The sequence below is a fragment of the Heliangelus exortis genome, chromosome 15 (assembly GCF_036169615.1).
Source record: "Heliangelus exortis chromosome 15, bHelExo1.hap1, whole genome shotgun sequence".
NCBI lineage: Eukaryota > Metazoa > Chordata > Aves > Apodiformes > Trochilidae > Heliangelus > Heliangelus exortis.
This window is the reverse complement of record NC_092436.1, coordinates 12,828,088-12,840,468: the sequence shown is the minus strand read 5'-3', so window position 1 is coordinate 12,840,468 and position 12,381 is coordinate 12,828,088. Positions and strand designations below refer to the sequence as shown.

The following is a 12,381-nucleotide window of genomic DNA, read 5'->3' as shown; positions in this document are numbered from 1 at the left end:
ACAGAGGATCTGCAGGAAAACTGGGGGTCCCTTAGCTGTAGGAGGGACAAAGCCTTGAGGAGAACAGGAGCACAAAAAGCAAAATATTGGCAAAAGATGGAAGATAATCATGCAACTTTCATTTTTGGGGACAGCTAGCAGTCTTGTATTATCAGACAATCTGTCATGCCAAACCATGATCTTTACTTTATTCCAGTGGGAGTTTTTGTGAGTCTGGAAGTGCTGCTAGCAGACTGTCAAACTACAGATGAAACTAGGGGGTCATTTTAAATGTCAAAGGGTAGTATAGAAACTATTTTAAAAATATCTATTGCTTTTTAAAAAACTTGAGCAATTGGCCAGGTGGGAGCAGCCAGGAAACTTCCCCGGGGGGATGTGGGGGGTGGGGTTGGTGCCCTGTCAGCAGAGCATATGCAACCCATCGCCTTCACCCATCAGCCTGCACTGACTGGAAAGGAATCAGGACAGTGCCAGAAGAAAGCGTTTTAGGCTGTTTATATCCCTCTGATGCACAAGGGCAAGGTTGGTATCAGCAGCACTGTGTCATATTTGTTACTTTGCCGTCAAGAACTCCAGGTCCGTCGGGAGGCACATCCCCTCCCCGTTCTGAGGGGAAGCAGCTTTGTCCTGAGGGGAATCTTTCCCTCCACTCACTCAACTGCTTGCTCCCAGGAACGTTTTCTTTAATATCAGCTTGAACCGCATAACCCCTGGGTAAAAACACCACAGGTAAAGCGTTCCCTGCCCGAAGCCCTCGGGCTTTCTTCTCACCGCTGTGAGCGAGGGCGGAACAAACCATTGTGCAGGAACTGCCTGGAAAGGAAGGGCCTCTGGTTCTAGCGAAGTAGCAGGCTCCAATGGCTATCTGTTTAATCCCTGTGGCTCGGCCTTTCAGGTATTTCAGCGTCAATTATAGAGCATTTTAGAGAGGGCTTTTCTGTAGTGCCGTCTGTCTGTCAGCTCCCAACCCCCCCTCCTCTATGGAGCGGATGGTACATTCCAGCGCTTCGGGCACAGGTGCGGGCGTGGGAGAGATCGCTGCACGGAACCTTCTGGAAAGAACATGCACTGAGTCCGAGCTCGTGCTTGGCACCGCGTGCTGCCTGAAGCGAAGGCTGCGGGGAGGATGGCGGCTGTGAGGAAAAGGGCGGCTCTGGGGAGGATGGCGGCTGTGAGGAAAAGGGCGGCCTTGGGGAGGATGGCGGCTGTGAGGGACAAGGGTGGCTGCGGACACGATGGGGGCTGTGGGGACAAGGCTCCGGGGTATTCCTGGCTGCCTCTGGGGGTGAGGCAGGAACTGGCTGACACCCCATAGCCTTCGAGTGTTGGGTTATTTTTGTGCGTCTGGTGCTGTGTACAGTGGGGTACCCCCCATAGCAAGGGGAGAGGGGGCTTGGGTTGAGGCAGTTTCTTAACCCCCCTGCCTCAGCTGTTAGTCTGTAGCTACTCCGGTAATCAGGTCAGGCCATCAAGGGTAATTTCCGGGCCTCCGGGCCAGTTTCCAGCTGGGGTGTTGCTGTTCCGGGGGTAGTTGCAGACAGGACCTGGCTGGAGTTAAATAAATATCAGGAGACAAAAATGCCAAATATTTTGGTTAAAAATGAAACATGGTAACAGAAATAGATTTGTGTTTTGGTGAAAAAGGAAGCAATATAACAAGATCAGATTGCACTGTATCCAATATTATTTTTGTTAAAAACAAAGCACTGCAAGAGAACTGGATTGCATTGTATTCCCCCTTTAGGAAAAAAACCAAAACACGAAAATAATGTAATAGTACTAGATTAAGTTGTATCCCCACATTTTTATACAAAATTAAGTTGTATCTGTTTGGTGCCTTATTGGGTGGAGGAAAGGCAGGTGTGCAGCATCACAAACTAGATGTTCCAACTGGAATTTTTCACTGTGGAAGAAAACTACATTGTCCTGTTAGCACAATGTAATAATTAAGTCTCCATTTATACGTGTCCTGTATAATTCATATACACATGAACGTATTGATTGCAGTCTGTAGAATAATTTATAATTTATAATGAGGTATAAAAATTATACTTCTGATTACACTGCCTGGGACCAGGCATAAAGGGGAATTGGTTTTTAAAACAGATTAATGGTGTTTTCAGAATTAAACATGGATTTCATGTGGCTTATTTTGTATTGAGTTTTTTTCTTGTTGGTTTGTGGATTTTATTTTTTTTTTCTAAAGCTTTTTCTGTGGTTTAGTGTTTCAAGGCTGGTTTATAAAAGTAGATGAACTTAAACATGTTTCTTCTGAGATCTGGGAAAATGCTTATGTTCTGAGTTGAGGAGCTTTTTGGAGCAGCAGGATAATGGACCCTCAAGGATTGCTCCACATGTGTAAGTATATATTAAGCCAGCTAGCGAAAGAAATATCAATTTAAGATTCAGCATATCCACTGTAAATAGTACTTAAGTCTCAGAGCCTTTGTCAGATTTTTCTGCTTTGCTACTCCTGGGGGTGGGCATATACTACAGTCAAGAGATTAAAAAGGTAAGACTGTTTTTTTGAAGGTCTTTTTTTTTTTTTTTTTTCCAGATTTTTGGCTGGTTTGGTGTTTATGAACAATGAGCAGTTGTAAGACCTAAATTAGGGGCCTGTTGTTCATTTTGAAAAGCTCAGTTCTCCAGGGTTAAGTTTTACTTAATTTATGGGAGACTTTCATAGAGACCGTTACTTTGCTTTGGAGGTTATAAATACTAACTTTGGAATAATCCCCATTTTTACTCATGTCTTTTGATCTACTCTTTTCCTTCCTGACCCCTCTTCCTCTATGTGTTGTTGGTGTTGCGGTTGATCGGCTGGATGGTTTTTGGTTGATTTTTTTGTTTTTGCAGTGCACACAACTCCCAGCAGAATTGCTGAAATTATCTCCAGGTATATGTTCAAGCACTGCAAAGTTAAGATCTTGTTTATAAGCAGCACTGAGTGTCTTTGTATCTGCCATGTGCATACCCATCATGTAGGCTGAATTTTGTTCTGGTGTGGGAGTAAGTGGTTGTTTAGCAGATGAAGAGGTGCTTCCATGTGCTTGGCCCTTTGATTTGTTTCTAAAGATCCTTGATTCTTCCTGTGTTAGCCTGCGGGAGCTCTTTTATGGGAAACATGGATACTTTCTAAGACCCATCTTGGGGAGGGGCTATCATTTACAAGTCCCAGAAGTGGCTCTGAGGTTAATCATCCTTATGAGATAGGGTGCTGAAGGGGGTGCTGACAGAATAGTTTCCATGGCTGTTTCCAGGACTTGAAGGTCCCAGATGGAAAGTTGACCAGTCAGAAGACTGTTTTGCACAACACAGCCACGTGTGTATGGGAAAGTGGTTGTCTACATTTATTTTTTTATTAAAGTGAAAGAGTGAAAAAGACACAATCCTGAGTTTTCTCCTCTGTTCATTTCTCGCTGCTTTCTAATATCTCCTCAGTTTTATTTATCTCTTGATTTTGGACAAATGTGCAGGTCCTAATAAGCTCTGATTGTTTTTATTTGACTGTACATGGAAATCACTAATGAGTAGACTGGTCAGTCTTACTTGCTCCTGTTGGGATGTCAACATTGCTGTATTTCTTCAGAATGGCTTCTTATCTAAGTCCGAATTTCTGAAAGCAAGTTCATTTATCTCCCTGTACTTTTGTAAAAAGGGTTCAGTGTGGTGGGGAACTGTCAGACTGGGAATTAGTGTCACAACATAATGGTAAGGTGATTTACCTGTCCAGTCTGATTAGACTGAGAATCCAGTGTTGATGGGGGAGCAGGCTTCAGTGGTGATATTTTTAGCTGAAGACCAGTGAAGTGCTTGGGGAAGTAATTTAGCAACAAAGAAATATTATGATAGTATTATAGCACAAAATTAATGAACACCATGAGGTTCACAGCAGTAGAAGAATTATTGATTTGTAATGTTATGTATTATGAGTTTAAGGATATGTCATTTTTTTCTGGCAGGAAAAAAAGATAAGCTCTTATAGTGCTTGGTGTACATGAAAAACGTTCATAGCAGAAAGCTGTGTGAAGCTATAAACAGTTTTGGTGGGGCATTAAATGAGCAAGTGAAGTTACGAGCTCTCTCCCTATGAATATGTCTCCTGCTGCAGAAGAAGCACAATCTAAATGAATAAGCTTCAAAATAATCAAAATATTTGGGGTGGTGTCTTCCTAATGGCAAGTAATCAAGGGAAAGAGATGACAAAGTGGGTAGGAAAGAGACATGACAGAATTGAACAGATTCAGGGATTGCTTTTTTTTGTTTTGTTTTTTTTTTTTGCTATCTCCCTGGAGACCAAAGCTTGCAACTCAGATCTTTGAAGGCATACAAAACTCCTGTCTTTAAAAAAAGAAAAAAATGTGCTGTCTGTCGCTATAAATTTGGAGATGTTTTTGTCTTCATACAATGGCTAGGTCTTGGACTGTAAATGCTTTCTGATTTCATTGTTTTAAGTATGTGTAACTCCAGAAATTACTGTTCTCTACAGGCAGTGAAGGTTGTAATGCTGTTATCTTACATTTATTAATAACAGATTAGTATTATTTATGTGAATTCAGTATAATTAACCTCTCTATGGGTAATAATATTTGCCTGTTAGACCTATTACAGATCCTGCTTTATAGAAATGGCACACATCTTCCCATTTTATTTTTTTCCTCTCAGACAGGGCCACTTTCCTATCTTATTTTATAACAGGTACTATTTTCTTGTCCTGATGTCAACGCATCATTTGCCCTACAGCAATCTTTTGTGTTTACCTGGCTCCATGGAGTTTGTGTGTTTGCAAAAGTTTTTACTGCTATCTGTTTGGTTTGTTAGTGCTCTCTGGGCTTCTGCATAAGAAATAAACAGGCACAAGTTCTGCTTTGGTTTTTCTTTCTTTTCTTGCCTCTGCTGGCATGCTTCACATGTAACAGTGATCTATCTGGACTTAAGTGTTTCAGCCACTTTTGGCTCCCACCTTGCCGTAGTTTTCCTTCTTTATTTAGTCCAAGTTGCTTCTGTGGTGTCAACAAAACCTGCTGTTTTCTAAAATCTTTTCTGATGTAATGTTTATTTTCCCCATCTTGCCAACTATTTCTGCTTTGTTGCCTCCATCCCTTCTGTGAATTCAATACCTTCGTAATTTAATCTCCCAGTCAATGTCTTGCTTAACTCACATCTTGAGCATGCCAGTTACATTACACTCTCCTTTAGCACATGTGCTTCTAATTCACTGTATTGTCACATACCAGCTCTGAGAGTTGCTATGGATCATGTTTGTAGTTCACTCCTTCCTCATCTGTTGCAAAGAGAAGTAGGAAGGTGTAGTTCACTCATCCTCCCTCTCTTACCAGGGAGCTTCCTTGTGAACTAAAGGGAGATCATATGACAAATATGGCTGGGGTAAAGTTTTCCAGCTAGGAGTCTTTAATAATGGGATCATGCATGCTACCTTGTTTGAGTGCAAAACCAAAATCCTAATTTGAAGGTTGTGTTCTTCTAAAGATTTTATTCTTTTAATCTGGAATTCTGTTATTATTTTCAGTATCATGTTTTACCAATTGCACCAGTTGGTTACCACAGAGCAGCAGGCCGTGCTGCATGGCTGCCTTTCTATAAGGGGGACAAGAGTGCAAAAGATGAGGCTGTCTCTCCTGCCCTTGTTGTTTAATGCAGGTTGTTCCACATGGAGCAGAGTTGATGAAACCAGGTTCTAAAGGATTTGTTACCAACTGCGGGAGCAGCAAAGAAAATGCGTGCAACCAATATGGTTGATAAACGAACTTCTGGTTTATTGCGCAGCAACTTTTGCTTATATAGTGCTTCCGTGACCACACCCCAGCCACCAACATAACTTTTTATTGGACACCCGGTGTTTACCTGTAGCACAGCGAATCCCTGGTGCAGGTAGCACCGGAGTATGGGCCGATCTAATTGGCCTCCCAAACATGGGGTTGGGCATAGCAAAGGGGTCGTACCTCCTATCTCTTCGAGAATATTCAGGAATATTCTCCAACATTCTCCAAACCTCTCTAACATTCCACAACAACCAACAGTTTGGATCTCTGTTAGGTAGGAGTAAACCTTGTGTAATAAAGGCAGCAGCATGAGTTTGTCTCTCTCATAAAGTACTCTCTTCTATCTGGCCATGTGTTTTCAAGACTTTTGCAGGACAATGAGCTTCAAATAAATTTGACAGAGATGTAGTAATGAATGGCGCAGGTTTTTGGGTGGGCATACTGGCTGGTATTTCTGGCTGACTTACAGGTTGGGTTTCATTCATACAGCCACGTTGCCCATCCTTGACAGCCTCTGAAACAATCCTGGTTCTGGAAGCCTATTTTGACTTCTGAGCTTTTGCTGATACCACTGGAGAGCAGAAACAAATTCAGTATCACAGTGCAGTCAGTGTGACTGCTAATGTCTTGAGTAACAGCTATCTTGAGGTTTCTCCAGGAGCTAAAAATGGAAGAGAGTAATTCAAGAGTTATAGGACCTAATCATGAAGGCCACAAAGCACATATTGGGTCGATACTCGATAGCTGATTAATATGTTCTTTATGAGTAGTATATATTGCATATTAATAACAGACATTTCTGTAGCCTACAATAGGGTAAATATGGTGGCTACTCTAGCTTTCTTCAGAGTTTTGAGTTATTAAGAGTATTTTGTGGAATGCTGTCCCATTAAACCAGTTTGGGTGCATATGGTAGGATGCATTTATTTTCTTACATAATTAGCAGTCTCTCTCTTTGTCCTTTAGCAGTTGATGGCTTTAAACCTGGAGACTTTGTCCATTAGGTTTTGGAGAACTCAGGTATTATGTGTGTAAAAGTATGATTTTGAGAAGGAATATTAGTTTTTGAGAGGGGTTCTTTTTTACTGGACTAATAAATCATAAGTGATAGCAAATGGTTCTGATTTATATGCAACCAGATTAAAGTTTGGTAATAAGAATATAATTGATACCTGCCTGTGATCATGTGCAGTGTTCAGCTTAGGTACTGACAGACTTAGCTCTCCATTTGGAAGCCGATGTCATGTTGCATTTACAGCTTAATACAAATAAGCAGCATTCTTTTGTGCTTCAATGAGCAAGTGTAATTGCTGACAGATGTGTTTTAGCTTAACCTTCCCAAATTGCTGACCATGTGTGGAGTTCCCCTGAAACTACTGCAGCATAAGATCCTAGTTGGGTGATGGGAGGGTGAAGGCTGCACCACTCTAACATGGATGAGCAAACAGAAGCAAGACTTGTCTCTTGAAAGGCTAGTGCTCCAGTACCCTGACTGCTTCACAGCACTGGCAAGCAGCCTAGGTGTTTCTTAAGGAAAAAAGCAGCTTTGACAGTTTTTCTGTGGCTTGTTCTTCCAGACATTGGTCTGGCTTGTGCTACATGCTATGCTTGTGTGTGTGTTTGGTACTTCAGGATGACAGTGGAGTGTACAGCATCTCATTCTGTTGTTCCACCAGCCCTTTCCTTTTCAGTGATGTTATGTCCAAAGTTAAAATGGGGCTGTAAGAAAATGTTGTAATTTTCATTAAAGCACTGCATGGAAAGTGATCTGATGTATTGGCTTGAGTAAAGACATTGTTCCTCCACCATGTATGTAATACTGGAGAAGTCTGAAGAAATCTGTGTGCTTTTATACACCTGAGATCTAGGATAAATACTGTAAAAATGCTTTATTTGAGTTGAATGTTACCAGAGTCCTTTGTGACGAAATTCAGTGCTCTAGTTTTACATATCTGAAACTGCTAAATTATCTTTTCCCCCTATCCTTCATTCCTCCTGAGACTTAAATTTCTTGAAGGGATCAGGGGGTGCCAGAGTACTAACACTGGAAAGGAGGACTAGTTCTGTGGGGTTAAGATAGTTTAACCCTTTACTGTCCAGCTTACAGTGCCACAGGATAGCCCCTGTTCCTGGAATAAAAAAATCTCCAGTTCTTTATTATTTGAGACCTCAGTTTGAACCTGAGCTCCCCGATTCAGCTCCAGCACAGGCAGTAGAGAGGTAAAACTGCATTGTGAGCATAGTAGTGAGGGTGAAGGCATTCTCATTAGGCTGGGTTTGTATGATGCCAATAGATAATGTCTGCTAGTTAATTATTAAGACAATCGCTGAAAGTACACTAAAATAGGATGACTTCACAAGTGAAATGGTGTTATATGGCCAAGCTGTGGAAGCTCATCTGCCTAATTAGCAGCTGGGTCAAGTCTCATTCTTTTAGAAACCTTCCTTGGGATACAGGTAGAGAGAAATGAAGATGAGATGAAACATTCTTGAGCTTAGAGATAAATTGGATCTAGCTCTTGTCAGTATACCACTGTATCAGACTGGCTCTGACACAGTGGTATACTGATCCCCTCTGTGAGGGATTGCTTGCATATCTCTAATGTCGGCCTGTGGTGATGCAAATAGCCCAAAGAAAAAACAGATGTGTGTTCTGTAATATTTCATACAAAGTGGGGGATTTTCTTTACTATGAAAAGCAGTGTTAGTGAAGCTGTCTCTCAACGTCAAGTCTGAAGCAAATTTTTATGGTTGAATTGTAAACTTCAGGAGATCACAGAATCACAGAAATGCTCTCCGGTTTAGGCAGACACAATGTGAAATTTTCTGCTATAAATAAAGTTCTTCCACACTTGTTTTCATAAGGATGATGTTGCACACAAAGCTTTAAACCTCAGCATCACTTTTAAAAAGTAACTGGTGCTTAACTGCTGAGGGCAACCTTAGCTTTTTTATGGTTGGTAGTTATTTCTCAACTTTCTTACATCATCTCCATTGGTGCTGCGAGATTGATGTAGGAAATTTTGTGCAAATGCACTCAATCAAGAAGCCATTGTGTCACCATGAGCTCTTAAAGATGTTCATTGCAATGTAGCATAATTGGCAAGGTCACCATGGAACAAACCTCTGTGATTTATAAGTTACAAATATGAAGTCTTTAGGAAAGTTGGAGAAGGACTTTACGGGTCACCTTTATTTTTCCTACCATAGATGCCTTGCCTCACAGGCTTCCTTTATGTTGCTCTGTATTATTGAAGTGAATAAAGAAGTCATTGTAAAGTTTAACTGAGTAGAACATTAGAAATAGTTCTGGTAGGTTTGCCTCAAAAGAAGCAAATTGAAAAAGCACCAAATAAAATATGAATGCTTTAACTAAAATGAATGAAAGTTTACTGCAAATAATGCATTTAATCAACTGGCAGCATAAAGAGTTGGGATTTATTTCTATTGTAGTGCTAGTATAGTGAAATCCCCCCAGGATGTGTTGCTATCACATGGGTGGTAGCATACACTGTACAGGGTGAAGCAGAGCTCACCTGAAAGAGCATACCATCTAAGTAGGAAAGAGCAGGAGAAAGGAGGTGGTGGTATTTACACTTTAAAAATAGGAAGCTGAGGCCTGGAAGAGGTAAATGAATTAGCCAAAGTTAAACAGAAAGCTAGTACTCAGTGAGAGAACTGGAAGCAGACTTCCTGCGTCTCAGGCATGGCTGTGACCAGAAGCTGTTCTGCTTCTTGGTAAATGTGTTTTTCTTATAGAACAAAACAGAACTTGATGTTTACAGAAGATACATTTTCACTGGTTTTAGGAATTCAGTAAACCAGAAAGCACAGAAATTCATTCCATGTTCTTGCCAAATTTTCTGACAGTCCCTACACTACTATATTCAGTTTCTGAGTTCCGGGAAATCATTTTTGAATTGGTAGTTAGTAGAAATGGGGTGGGAAACTTAACCACCATCTTCTTCCGGTTGAAGGCCCTTTTTAATTTCTACTGACATCCAAAAAAAAAAAAAAAAAAAAAAAAGTGTATAACTCACAGTCAGTAACTGTGGTGAGCAATTTAGCATTAGCCAGGAAGCTAGTTGGATATATTAATGCTGCCACCCTCTCATAAACCAACCGCAAACCAAAGTGTGTTATGGTTTGGTGCTGTCTTTAAAGTTTCTTTGTTACCCTGACTGTGTGTTTGGACCTCGAGAATTCTTTATTAATGGTACATGCTAATTTATAATCATACAAATGTTGAAGGCTATGATTTATTACATGATAAAGAATTAATCCAGTGTTGCAAGATAATATTGCAATTTGTGGATTCTATATGGAATAGGAGATGAATGCAGAATAGATGCTGCCAGAAGCTCATAGAGAAACCTGGGAAAGGAAGAAATGAGCACTGCAGTAGTGTCAGCCAGCTATGGTGTCTACCAGTGTATCTATCCATCTATTTTTAACTTAGTTCCTTTCCTTTTGAAACTCCAGGCTCTCATTATTGAGATCTGCTAAGAAGTCTGTATTAATTTGATTTTATCTTGAAAACAACTTCTTTCAAAAAAGCACAATTTGTCCAGTTCTAGAGTTGACTGAAATATACAAACAAAAAATGTCAGAGTTAAAATTTGAAACTTTTGTGAGTATTGAGATCCCTTGAAAACCTGTGGCTGCTCCTACTTCATGTTGTACAAGTGAGATTTTTTTTCTTCATAAGTAATTACTTTTATGGCTGGTGGAAACAACTATTTTGTAGTTTTGGCCAAGTTTGTCAAAGACCCCAGACTTACAAACACAGTCTGAAATTTAAACATATATAAGAATGTTCAAATAATTCTGTACAGTTTTCCTAGAAAAACAGATGTAGCAAAGCCAGTACGAAATTTTAGTCCTAAATATATTATAAATGCTGCTGGTAGTGCTGCCTGTAATTAAGCTTGCCTCACATTTCCCATTATAAGACCCTGTTTTCAGTGGCATATAACTTTGCCAAATTTTAACTGTTTGGGCTGAAACTTTCCATGCTGAATGTCTGCCTCAGATTAATTGTTTGGAAAACTTCAACAAAAAATAGTTTCACCATTTCTGGGAATGAAATTAAGAGAAAAATATTTTCTTTTGCTCATGCAAACTTAATTCTGGCATTTCCTAAGTTTTGAGTGCTTAGGTCTGTAGCCTTCATGTTTTTGTATATGTATGTTTACATTTCCTTTAGAAAAGGAAAGTTTATAAAATAATACCTACATAGAGATATTTGGCTAGCTAGAGAAACTTTACACAAAAACTGTAAATAATTTAATTATGTTGATTTATTGTTTTATCATTTGGCAAATTGATTGAGGCCTGATTTCAACAGACCCATCTTTCATAAGGGATCAGACTAACTTTTAATTCAGTACAACTTTTCCTTCAATTGTCAGATATGAAGCATGGCCAATGCTCTCCTCCTCCACAGTTTGCTACCAGACTGAATTAAAGTTTAAAGGGCACTTTGATTTCAGGTGTTGGAATACACTTCAATATCACCCATATCCATTTCAGTCACAGGTTTGATCTTTAGCTGTTTGAGGTGAAGTTGTCTTACGCACCACCCTCAGTGTCTCCAGATACTGAGACCATCTGGAAAGATAATTTTAGTTGGATCTCTGATTTCTAGTAGCCTAAGTTTGGGTTGCCATTGCCTAAGTCTCTTGCTCCTCCAGAGAAAGAAATTAGGGGAATTTCCCAGAGCTTGAACTTAATACAATGTGAAGAAAAGAGGAACTGAAATAGGCATTCAAAGATTGTTTTATCTAGGTGCATATAAAATGGAGAGGAGAGGTGCGATAACAGCTGATGTCATTGCATGTACAAGAGTGCAGTTTAGTCCTGTTGACTGAAAACTCCTCAAACAGGGAGGGATGAACTTCCTTGCTGTTGAAGAACAGCTTAGCTGTTGTTTCTTTTTATCATACTGTCTGGAACTATTTCTGCTGCTTGTGTTGCCCTTGCATATAGCTTTTAGGATATCTACTTGTTTTCTGGCTTTTGCCATTACCATTTTACCATGCTTGTTTGCTGGTTGTTTATCCAAAATATTTCAGAGAATTGTGCCTTCCACCAAAGCAAATGTTTTGGCTGAGGTTTGGTTGAAGTCCTTTATATTTTAAATTGGAAATTTTGCTGGTTTACGTTTGGGAAATGGCAAAAATCCCTGGATTATTTTATATTATGATTCCTAGGAATCAGCAGACTTCTGGGACCATTTCCATTATCCTGGACTATGGAAGAAGAGTGTTTGAAGTTCTTACAGTTTAGGAAAGGATGCAAAGAGTGGAGATATTCACACAACAAATGAAAAGCCTCATTCGATGCTGTACTATCTGGGCATAGCAGGGATGAGGTCCTCCTCACCACTCAGCTCATGGTGTGGACTGAAGAGACCTTGCAAGGACAGAGAGGGTGTTTGTAGGATAGAGTTGGGTGGATAGTTAATCTTATTCAATACATTTGAACAAAGCCAGTGTTGGTTAATTTCACTAACAAGAGGGGCAAACAAAAGTAATTTGAAGAATGCTGGTTTATGTGTGTATGGCTTCATCTTGGTGAGCAAAGAGATGCTCAGGTT

General features: G+C 40.1%; 1 long non-coding RNA gene across 4 annotated transcripts in view; it reads left to right on the top strand.

Moving 5' to 3' along the window:
• The first annotated feature begins 424 nt into the window (after positions 1–424).
• The window catches only part of LOC139802908 (uncharacterized), a 204,112-nt gene continuing 192,155 nt past the window's right edge, over positions 425–12,381 (top strand). For 2 of the 4 annotated variants that reach the window (XR_011728815.1, XR_011728813.1), the window contains exon 1: positions 425–522. This is a non-coding gene — a long non-coding RNA (uncharacterized lncRNA). Of the gene's footprint in view, positions 523–578; positions 896–2,204; positions 2,513–12,381 lie in introns of those variants that run through there. The other 2 variants (XR_011728814.1, XR_011728816.1) reach the window with 2 other exon arrangements.